Below are 12,183 nucleotides of genomic sequence, written 5' to 3'. Positions count from 1 at the left end.
CTGTAAGAAACATTAGTTAGTTAGATTCCTCACCTTAGAATATCCCCAGGCGTCAGACTGGATCCGGAAGATTTTTCGTCAGCAATACCTCTTGCGCGTCGCTAGGCGTCATCTGCGGCTCCGCGTCCGTCGTCGGCATCGTGCGCCGGAATGACGTCGGAGTACTTAGACGCCGCCCTTGCGCGCTGACGTCAGTTCTTGTACATAGCTTTCCACGCCAGGAACGCAGAGCCTTGCAAAGACCGACACTGGTGCCAAAAAGAAAATCTAGGGGCCTGAAGAGTATAACCTTAACCCTAGATGTCAGTTCGCAGAACGGGGAGGATGGGTGGGTGGGTGAGGAATCTAACTAACTAATGTTTCTTACAGATACATCGTTACCGAAGGTAAGTAACTTGTTCATCTGAAAGAAACACGTTAGTTAGATTCCTCACCTTAGAATAGATACCCAAGCAATACCATACCCGGTGGTGGGTCTGCGAACCAAGATCACACCAGAAAGTCCTGGAGGACAGAACGGCCAAAGAAGCCATCCCTCCGGACTTGGCTGTCAAGGCAATAATGCCTGGCAAACGTGTGTAGCGAAGCCCAAGTTGCCGCCTGACAGATGTCCTGCAAAGGGACACCCCGTCCCAAAGCAGTAGTAGCCGCTGTGGCCCGAGTAGAATGGGCGCGCAGCCCAACAGGAGGTTCCTTTTTTGCCAAGGATTAACACATTTTGATGCACAGAACGACCCACCGAGAGATGGTCCGTTTGTGCACAGCTTTCCCCTTCTTAGCACCCACGTATCCAACGAAAAGTTGGTCGTCCACCCAGAACAGCTTTGTGCGGTCCAGATAAAAGGAGAGCGCACGTTTTGGGTCCAGACGGTGGAGCCTCTCTTCCTCTTTGGAAGGATGCGGAAAGAAGGTGGGCAAGGTGACAGACTGCCCAAGATGAAAGGGGGTCATCACTTTCGGAAGAAAGGAGGGACGAGGCCGAAGGACAACATTGTCTGGATGAACAGAGAGAAAAGGAGGCTTTGAATATAAAGCCTGGAGCTCACTCACCCGTCTAGCCGAGGTGATGGCTACCAGAAAAGCAGTCTTAAGCGTCAGCAGACGAAGAGGACAATTATGAAGAGGCTCAAAAGGAGCACACATTAGAAATGTGAGAACAAGATTCAAGTCCCACTGAGGCATTACAAAAGGGACAGGAGGGAACGTGTGAGTAATGCCTTTTAGAAAGCGTGTAACGACAGGGGACTTGAAAAGAGAAGGCTGATCAGGAAGCCGCAAGAAGGCAGGGATGGCAGCAAGATAACCTTTCAAGGTGCCCAGGGCAGAGCCCTGCCGGGCCAAAGAAAGAAGAAAGAGGAGATCCTCAGAAAGAGGGGCGGAAAGGGGATCCACAGCCTTTGCTGTGCACCATGCCACAAATTTGTTCCACCGGCAGGCGTATACCGTCTTTGTGGAGGGACGCCTGGCTGCCAGAATGATATCACAGACTTCAGGAGGCAAGTCAAATGGCATCAACTGCCGCCGCTCAATCTCCACGCATGGAGGTGGAGGCTGGACAGGTTCGGGTGGAGGACCGTCCCCTGCTGCTGCGACAGAAGATCCTCCCGAAGGGGCAGACATATCGGAGGATCGGTCAACATACTGAGTAGCTCTGGATACCAGTACCTTTGTGCCCAATCCGGAGCCACCAAGATGACTTGGGCCCAGTCGTGCCTGATCTGCTTCAGCACTCTGGGCAGAAGTGGTATAGGCGGAAAGGCGTACAACAGACCGCAACTCCACTCGTGACGAAAAGCGTCGCCGAGCGAGTGCCGCCTTGAAAATTCCAACGCGCAGAACTGCTGACATTGCGCGTTCTCTTCGGTGGCGAATAGATCTAACCAAGGCTCTCCCCACTGCTGAAAGAGACCTTGCGCCACTTCGGAGTTCAGACGCCATTCGTGATCCATCATGCACCGGCGGCTGAGTTCGTCCGCTCTGACGTTCAGAGAGCCCGCCAGATGTTGAACCACTAGGGTGACGCCCTGGTGTTCCAGCCATGTCCAGAGGCGCAGAGCCTCCTGACAAAGGGTCCACGACCCCACCCCGCCTTGTTTGTTGCAATACCACATGGCGGTGGTGTCGTCCGTGAACACCTGCACGACACTTCCCCTGACAGAGGGAAGGAAGGCTTCAGTGCAAGTCGGATCGCTCTCAACTCCAACAGGTTGATGTGGAGACGAGACTCCGCCGGAGACCAGAGGCCTCTGATCTCCGCCTCTCCCATATGGCCACCCCATCCCAGGAGGGACGCATCCGTCACTACGATATGCTCCGGTTGGGGAAGGGAGAGGCTCTTGCCCTTGACCCAATCGCGGTCCGTGAGCCACCACTGCAACTGCCGTGCAGTGCCCTCCGAGATCAAGACATGGTCGGACAGGTTGCCGTGATGCTGGGCCCACTGAAACTTCAGGTCCCACTGCAGAGCCCGCATGCGCCGCCTGGCGTGATGCACTAGTAGGATGCAGGAGGCCATCAGCCCCAGAAGCCGCAACACTAGCCTGACCGAAACCCAGGATAGAGGCCGAAAGATGGGAATCAGGGCCTGAATATCCCGGACCCGCTGTTCCGGCGGATAGACCCGGAACTGCGCCGAATCGAGAACCGCTCCGATGAAGAGGAGCTTCTGAGAGGGACTCAAGTGTGACTTCGGCACGTTGATGGAAAATCCCAGCAAATGCAGGAGATCCGCCGTAGTCTGGAGGTGGGAGACGAATGTCTGGGGCGAGCCCGCCTTCAACAACCAGTCGTCGAGATAGGGGAAGACTGGAACCCCTGAGCTGCGCAGATGAGCTGCGACCACCGCCATCACTTTCGTGAACACCCGAGGGGCACTGGTGAGGCTGAAGGGGAGCACGGTAAACTGAAAGTGCTCTTGGCCCACCGTGAACCGCAGGTAACGCCGGTGGGCCGGCAGGACGGGGATGTGGAAGTATGCGTCCTGCAAGTCCAACGCTACCATCCAGTCTCCAGGGTCTAGGGCAGCTAGAACCTGAGCCAAAGTTAACATCTTGAACCTTTCCTTCCGGAGGAAGGCATTGACGTTCCGGAGGTCCAAGATAGGGCGTAGGCCTCCTTTGCCCTTCTTGGGAACCAGAAAGTAGTGGGAATAACAACCACGACCTACTTCTGGGCTCGATACGCGCTCGACGGCCCCCTTGGCCAAGAGGGCCGAAACTTCCTCGTGGAGAAGATTCAAATGATCCCCCGAGATACGGTGGTGCTGCGGTGGCATGGCTGGAGGGGTCGTCTCGAAGGGGAGGGAGTAGCCCCTTCGGACGATTTGCAGCACCCACCTGTCCGATGTGATGGACCGCCAGTGGAGCAGGTGATGGCGAACTCTGCCGCCCACTGGCGTGGAATGGGCCTGAAAGCTCGGACTAGGAAGGCTTTGAGGCGGATGCTGCCGGGGTGGAGGTGGGCTGACCGCGTCGTCCTCCAGAACCGCCTCGGCGGAAACCACGTCTGCGAACACGCGCAGGTTGGTTCTGCGGCTGGTGGCAAGGCGCACGTGAGGAGGCACCCCTTCCTTGGCCACGAAAGGGGCGAAAGGCGGAAGTTTGCGACCGCAGGGCCGAGAGGCCCAAGGACTTGGCCGTAGCCCGGGAGTCCTTAAAGCGATTCAGCGCACTGTCCGCTTTCTCGCCGAAAAGGCGAGTGCCATCAAAGGGCATGTCCATGAGGGTGCTCTGGACATCGCCCGAAAAGGACGTGGACCGCAGCCAGGCGTGACGTCTAAGCGCCACTGAGGTAGAAATCGCCCTACCCAGCGAGTCCGTAGTGTCAAGCCCACATCGGATAGCATGTCGTGCTGCATCCCTCCCATCGGCCAGAGCCTGGGTAAGTCGTGTCTGGACCTCCTCCGGACACAGGGGCAGCACGTCCTCCACCGTATCCCACAGAGAGTGGGAAAAACGGTCCAAGAGGCAGGCGGTGTTCAAAGACCGCAGACCCAAGCTAAGGGAGGAGAACAGCTTCTTGCCGAACTGTTCCAGCCTCTTCGAATCCCGGTCCGGCAGAGCGGTCGGGAAGGAGGATTGGGAGGTAGAGGCCTGGATAACCAGGCTCTCGGGGGTAGAGTGTTGGGACAGGAAACTGGGTCGCCCGGAGCAGGGCGGTGGCGCCTGGCGACGTTCCTATCCACAGGAGGAACTGTGGAGGGCTTGGACCAGGTGCCCTGCAGAACGTCAGTGAGGGCCTCATTGAATGGCAGCAGAGGCTCAGTGGAGCTTGCTGCAGACTGAAGCACCTCAGTGAGGACGTTAGTCCTCACAGCCACGGCAGGTAGCTCGAGCCCAAGGGCTGCGGCCGCCTTGCGCAGCACCACAGAGAAAGCAGCACCCTCCTCCGAAGCCACAGTCGGAGGAGAGATGAATCCAGTGTCCGGAGAGGTATCCAGACAACTGGCCTCCCCCAGTTCATCTGCCCAGTCCTGTGACAGTTGAGCCTGAGCGGCCATAGGATCCTCGGATCCCTCCCAGTTGTCCCCATCATCCGATTCCTGGTATGCAGGAGGAAGGATCGGAGCCGGGCGATAGACAAAATGTGTCTCCAGCGGCGCCGAACGCGGCGTCCATCGACGCCGTATCGGCGCCGGGCCCGGACCGGGGCTGAACCGGGGCTCGACGTCGAGCGGAGTCGGCGTCGGTACCGGTGTCGACGTCGCGGAGGAGGCGTGACGAGGTCGACCGGCGTCGGCGGGGAATGGGTCCCTCGGGCGCTTGGGGCGTCGAAGCCGGAGCCGTCAACGGCGCCGGGGCCGCCAGCAGGCAAGGTTGCCCAGTCGGGTCCGCGGGGCCCGAAGGCGCGCCAGCGGGCGTCGACGGCGGAGCCAGGCTCCTCATGGCCGAGAGGAAGGCACTAACTTCCGCCGGCGTCCCGTCAGTCCCAGGGACCGGTGGGTATGGGGACTTGCGCGGCGCCTGCGGCTCCGCCGGAGCCGCGGGGGTGGAACCACCCTGACCCTCGGCCGAGTCGCGCGACCGGCGAGGGAAGTCCGAAGACCGGTGTCGCCTCTTGGACTTCTTGGAGTGCTTCGACTTACCCGAAGACTTGGATCCCGACGACCGATGATGACGTCGGCTGCGGCTCCGCGACCGATCCTTGGACCTCCTCCTGGACCGGGATCGAGAGGGGCGCGGAGCCGAGTGGCGAATCTCGAGAAGCTTACGGGACCGCTCCCGTCTAGCCTTCGAGGTCAGGGCCTTGCAGTCTGAACACGACTCCGCGTCGCGGTCGAGGCCCAAGCAGTAAAGGCACCGGCGGTGATGGTCCGTAACCGACATCAAGCGGCTACAGTCAGCACAGGCTTTAAAACCAGGCATCCTACCGGCACCGGAGTCGAGACAAGATCAAAAAGGATCGAAAAAAGTTAGTCAAAAAGTGACTAAAGGGGTAGCTCTCCCGGATCTGCGCTTACTGGCGCGGAAAAAAGAAGAACTGACGTCAGCGCGCGAGGGCGGCGTCTAAGTACTCCGACGACGTCATTCCGGCGCACGACGCAGACGACGGACGCGGAGCCGCAGACGACGCCTAGCGACGCGCAAGGGGTATTGCTGACGAAAAACCTTCCGGATCCAGTCTGACGTCTGGGGATATTCTAAGGTGAGGAATCTAACTAACGTGTTTCTTTCAGATATGTATTATCAAGTACACCTCTATAACCATAACATCAGACTGCTCAATTTGCAAAAGGGTTCATTTTAGATGGTTCTATTACACGTAGGCATTTGGACAGATAGTGTGCACTTGTGCATCCAATGAGCATGTGGGTCAAAAGGGTATGCAAGCCAACACACCTAATCAAAATTAAAATATCAACAATTATGCAGTTGCATGCAGAAAGGAAATTTCCCGTTTACTATGAACGGAGACCATTAGAGTTCAGTAGTCTTCTCGGGCAAATAGAGCTCAACTAACAAAGAAAACGTAGCACACTGGCCTAAATCCTTAGTGGACACTTGGGACAAAAAAATCCAAAATCTGACCTGGATTCTGGAGGACCTTTTGGGACACAGGTAGACAAATAAAACGAAGGAAGGTTGATGGAAGAACGGTCTATAGGCGATTGGCACAATTTTACAATATCTAATAACACAGATGATTAGGGCAAGTCTCCCCTATGTTTTTGTTCAAAATGTTTAAATGAGTGGGAGAATAGATCAAGAACATCAGGCAATTTATACAATTTTTAATTGTTCAACAGACATAAACCTTCAGAAATCCACTTAGCTCGTAAGAAGAAAAAAAATGACTAGTTCCATTTGGTGTCATGCAAATTATGTAAGGATTCTCATATCATAGCTCTAATAATAGGTCCTCTGTTATGCCAGTTGTAATTAGGTTTGGGAGTGGTTTCCAGTTAGGCTATGATTAGATCACCATTCCCATAATACAATCTACGAACATACCAAGGGTCTAGCTACATCAATCTTTGTATATTCACAGTCTCTAAGTAAAAGCATAGTTTATGAAGTTGGATCTGTATATACAAGGTCTCGGATCACTAAAGCTTTTTGTGTGTCAGCCAGAGCTTTGGTTATGTGTTAAGAACGCATCATTTTTATGTCTTGAAGTCAAAAAGACCTCTTGTGGAAAATACCAATATTTAGAGGCTATTTTGGATGAGCCCACTACTTATTTATTGGCTTCTTGTACATCTCATCTACTTGCTTCCTATTCTATGGCAAAGGTCTTCAAACTTTTTGATGCAGAGACTCCCCCCCACCCCCCCCCCCCCCCCCACCGCCAAAATGTTTTAGGCGTAAGGACCCCATCCTACAACATTTGTAGAACCTGGTACTCCTCATCCTCAACAACTATAAACGTCCCCAATTCAGACGGCAAATCATTTAGGCTTACTACACAGTTCAAACAAAAAGTGTCCAAAAAGAATTACCCAAAAATTCACAATGGTACTTTCACAAATAAAATATAATTTAGCAAAACGTATTTGGGTGAGAACACCTTTCTGAATCAATGTGATGGTGTGCCTGTTTTTCTCCAGAAAGAGGGTCAAACTAGTGAACCGGTTGAGCTATAAACATTTTTTTTGTTAAAATCAGCAGCTTATGTGGCAGATGATTGACTATGTGGCAGATCTAGAACTATGCGAAAATCGCTGCAGTTGCACAATCGCATAATTCCAGTGGCCCTGGGTATAATGGCTGTAATGCATGGGCTGCAACTTGAGAGCACGGCATTCGAGAAGAACAATAATGAATTTCATGGGATGTGGATAGCTTGGCCTTTACAGCTGGATGGAACTGGAGGTTGCTAAACTTCATTCTACATAATTAAAACATACCATTTACAGTCATTAATGATGAACTGTAAGGTCTAAGTAGAATGCTTTCTTTAATTCCAGGGCAGGAAGTGGTCTCTTAATCTTTCACACAGTTGTTCTAAAAAGGTTATATATTTTTAAAATTATGAAAACAGGTGCTTCTATTTTAGAAAAAACTGACTGGGTATATTAGTTTGCTGCTGCTGTTGTTGACTTCAGTCATGTTTGGGGGCGGCTGGAGGGCTTTAAGAGTGTGAGTGCTTGGGCGGGTAAAAGGTGTGGCTAAAAACTAAATAGTCTGTATGATTTTTAGGTCCTTCACCATCAGGTAGCTACATATAAAATAAGGGTCAGCTTAAATTAAAAATAAAAACAAAGTGCTACTAAGTGGGCAATGCAATATAGTACATTATTAAACCTCTAGTAGTTAACCCACCTTAAATGGTCTGTGTGCAACTAGAGAGCCACAGAATTAAATCTTGGTTGGTACAGTGGAGGATAGTGATTTGTTTATTTTTAGTGCTACGAGGTCACAGCCTGTGACAGAAAGCACTGTGAATATGCATGTCATTATTATACTTGCATTACACACAGTAGAAGATAAACTGCTACAGAATGCGCAAAACATTGTACGATAAAATGGTGCTTCCTAAATATAGATTTTAGTAATACCCAGACCATACGCAATGCAATTTTTGTACAGAACTGTCCCTTCAACACCTCCACAGGGATTGTAAGCGCTGTGCAATTACAATTAAAAGCAATCACTTCAGAGCTCAGTTGTCCATTCAGAAACACCTTTTCTAGTAAGGTCTTTCAGAACATTGATACTTTTGGAGAAAATGTATTTGAATATGAACCATTTTAACTTATTGTCAGCTCCCATGCAAGGCATCAGGGCTACTGATAAGAAGTCAGATACAGGAAAGTCAGAACTGAAATTTGCAATGTGCCTGCCTGGGTATAAAACACTCCCATTCTTCCAACACATTTCACCACAATTTATTTTCCAGCTTGCCCGTCCTACCCCAGCTTTCCCTGTTTTTTCTTACTCCTTACTGGCCTTCAACACCTCTTCAGGGATAGTAAGCAATATGTAAATTAATTACAATTATAAGCACGCATTTTACAGCTCATCACAAAGCTACCATTGATTTGATCAATGAAAGCCAGTACCACTACCAAGCATCCTTTACAGTTGCAAATTGCTCTTTACATTCGTTTCAGGCAAGCAGGCATCCTGGAAGGAAACCTTGTTTACCTGTCTGATCAGCTCCGGCTTCATAGCACCAGAGAACACCCCCTGAATGGCACTGCTACTTGAAGTATTTTAAGCTTCATAATGAACCGTCCGGGGATGGTTTTCTTTTTCGAGATTCCAGGCAGAAGTGAGGACGGGGAATGTGCGACCCCCTTCCTGTGACCCTACGGTCCCCATGGGGGTTGCGCCCCACAGATTGAAGACCTCTGCTCTATGGCTTTTCAGAGTGCGGGTGTTTGATTTCTAACACTCTGGCTCAAGGACTTAGTCAATTTACCAAGTCCACGTTTACGAGGACCCATACACGACCAACCAAGCAATGCTGCACAGATTGTGTTTTCTAGTCAATATACGTCACAAGAGGAGTTCAGGTACACAATGGAAGAAATGCGTTACTTGCCTGTAACTGCAGTTATCCAGTATTGGTATCTTTCACAGATTCACATGCCTGAATTATTCCCAGTCATCGGGATGGGAGTCCCCGGTACATAAGAAAAGTAATGTCTCACTAGACATCTAGAGAGATAGGCCAAAGGCCTCACATAGGCCAAAGGCCTCACATTAGTAACTACCTGAGGTAGCAGGTGTAAATACACACCTGCTACCTCACCTGGCCGCTCCGATCTCCTCCCACGCACGCGCTCACGCTGGTCTAGTGACTGAGGGTGTCAGCTGCTGCACAGCAGGGCTGATTGGCGGGGAGGAGCCAGGGGTCACGGGGGTATATATTCTTTACACTGGAGCGGACGCGCAGCGGGCGCGCCGCTGGCGCTCCTTCAAGCCCGTCTGCGCCCGTCCGCGCCCTGCCGGGCCCAGGGACCAAAATCTCTGCCCGACCTCGATCCTACACTAGCGTAGAATTAAGAACCCTTAACCGGGACCACTACCCCTTGAATAGGGAGACTACTGGTGTTCTTAGGAGAGAAGGCCTCCTCATACCAGCAGAGGACAGGCCCACGCGTCCCAGTCCCACTCCGGCCCAGACCCCCTCCACTTCAACGCCTCAAGTACTGAAAGTAATGGTCCTGAATACGCGCGCCCTCCAAAAACATGCCATAGAAATTCTCACGTTTCTACAAAACGAGGCCCCAGACATCCTGGCCTTGTCGGAAACTTGGTTAGATGAAGATTCGGGACCCACTATACTGGCGGCGCTCCCAGACGGTTGTGACATACTCTGGCACAACCGCCCCATTGGTAAAAGAGGAGGAGGGGTAGCGTTCCTCTTCAAAAAACACCTAAGGATAGAGAAAGTGTCCGTTGAAACTCTGGCAGGGGCTGACATGCTGACCATCAAGGTCTGTCACTACTCCTCGAGCATCACGATCTCTATGCTCTACCGCCCCCCGAAATGCCCCCCCAACTTTACTAACCTTTTAATCGAATCTATCACCAACCTCCGCTCACGCTTCCAACACCTCCTGGTAATGGGTGATTTTAATTTCCATTGGGATCAACAACCCAGGGAGGCTCAGGCTCGTCAATTAGAAGAGACTCTAATCGAGCTCGGTTTTTCCCAATTAATTACCACTCCTACTCATGTGCATGGACACACCCTGGACCTGGTCTGGTCCACCATCCCCTCCTTATTAATTAAAGAAGTCATCCCATGCCCTTGGTCTGACCACTCTTGTATTCATTTGATACTTCCCCTTACTGAACGCACAAAGCCACCCACTGCGACTTGGAAGCTCGTGCGCACCTGGTCCAAAATAGAAGGCCAGACGCTGCTAAACGCCCTCCGCGATCTCCCTCCCATTAAATGGGCGTCAGCGGATTTAGAATCTGAGGATGATCTAGAAGGGGGGGTCGCTGCCTTCTCCGATAGACTTTCTGCAGCAATTAACACAGTGGCCCCGGAAAAGAAAATTAAAATCTGCATCAAAGGCAAAGGGGCCCCGTGGTTCTCGGAAGAACTTAGGACTTCCAAACGAGTTCTACGCCAGCATGAACGAGTATGGCGGAAACACTATAACCCTCAGGCACTGGCAGACTACAGAAGAGAACTAGCCTCATATAAAAAAGCACTGCTGCGTAGCAAGGCAATCTTCTATGAAAACAGAATCCTGTCTGCCCCAAATAAACAAAAAGAAACGTTCAGAATCCTGAAGGAACTAAGTCAAAAACAATCACAGACCACCCCACCCAGCAAGGAACAATGTAATAACTTCCTCACATATTTTTCAAAGAAAATTCAGGACATCCTGATGGAGATCGGTACTTCTCCCTGCACACCTTTACCCAAAGTAGTGGATGACTCACAGGTCAGGATGGCCGAGTCCCTTTCCTCCTTTCCACTCCTGGGAATGGATGCCCTCCAAGGCCTGGCCAAAAAGACTAAATCTGGCTCCCCAGCCGACCCCTGCCCGCCTAGGATTTTTAATCTTGCACTCCCAGAAATCGAGCATGACATCCTGGCTCTTCTCAATGCCTCCCTACGCTTAGGGATGGTTCCTAACAGCTTCAAGGAAGCTAGAATTACACCCCTCCTTAAAAAACCCGGCGCTGATATATCCAATATGAAGAACTACCGCCCCATTTCCCAACTCCCCTTCCTCGCTAAAATACTTGAACAGCACGTGCTGCAGAATCTTTCTAGATTCTTTGAAGATCACCATTTCCTGGGGGATAGGCAAGCAGGCTTTCGGGCCCACCATAGCACCGAATTGGTAATGCCATCGGTTCTCGACGACATTAGATTAAATGCTGACAAGAAGATGCCTTGCGTGTTGATCCTTCTCGACCTGTCGGCGGCTTTCGACACGGTCAATCATGTCACTCTGCTGGAAAGATTACGCTCACTGGGATTGGGGGGACCTGCCCTACAATGGGTCGCCTCCTTTCTGACAGATCGCACCCAAAGAATCCAGATGGGCGAGTGGGTCTCGGAGAAAGGCCCTATTACCTGTGGAGTCCCGCAAGGGTCGGCACTCTCACCTCTTCTGTTCAACATATATCTCAGTCCTTTAATCAAGGCCTTATCGGACATGGACTGCCAGATTTTTAACTATGCAGATGACACGCAGCTCATTCTCCACATTGAGAACTCCCCCCATGCACAAGCCAGGGCAAAAGAGATTATAAGCTTTACGGTTAACTGGAGGATGGCAAATTCATTGAAAATCAACCCTGACAAAACCGAAGTCCTGGCAATGTCAGATGACCACAATCCGTGGAACTCCCTGTACTGGCCCCAGGAGCTGGGTGTGGCCCCTGTCCCGATCCCGGTGGTCAAAAGTCTGGGCATCAAAATAGATGACAAGCTTACCCTGGCCAATCAAGTTTCCACGGTCTTTGGCACCTGTGTGGGACTTCTCCGACTGCTAAGGAGACTGTCCCCCATTCTCTCATTTTCTACTATGAGAACCATTGTTTCTGCCATTATCTTGGCCCGGCTCGATTATGCCAACTCCCTGTACATTGGTCTCCCTGACTTCTTGGTTAGAAGACTGCAGATAGCAATGAATAATGCCGCCAGGCTCATTTTCAAATTACCGACACACTCGAGCCTCGACTCTTCTCCAACGCCTTCACTGGCTTCCGGTGAAACAAAGGGCTAAATTCAAGGGCCTGTGCATCGCCCATAAAGACATCTATG

The 12,183-nt window shown here is 51.5% G+C and overlaps 1 protein-coding gene across 5 annotated transcripts in view; it reads right to left on the bottom strand.

The window, feature by feature from the left end:
• Positions 1–12,183, bottom strand: part of USP22 (ubiquitin specific peptidase 22) — a 570,028-nt gene that overhangs the window by 147,676 nt on the left and 410,169 nt on the right. The window lies entirely within an intron of this gene.

This window comes from Triturus cristatus, chromosome 10, assembly GCF_964204655.1.
Source record: "Triturus cristatus chromosome 10, aTriCri1.1, whole genome shotgun sequence".
Classification (NCBI taxonomy): Eukaryota; Metazoa; Chordata; class Amphibia; order Caudata; family Salamandridae; genus Triturus; species Triturus cristatus.
This window is presented reverse-complemented; position numbering and strand designations above follow the sequence as displayed.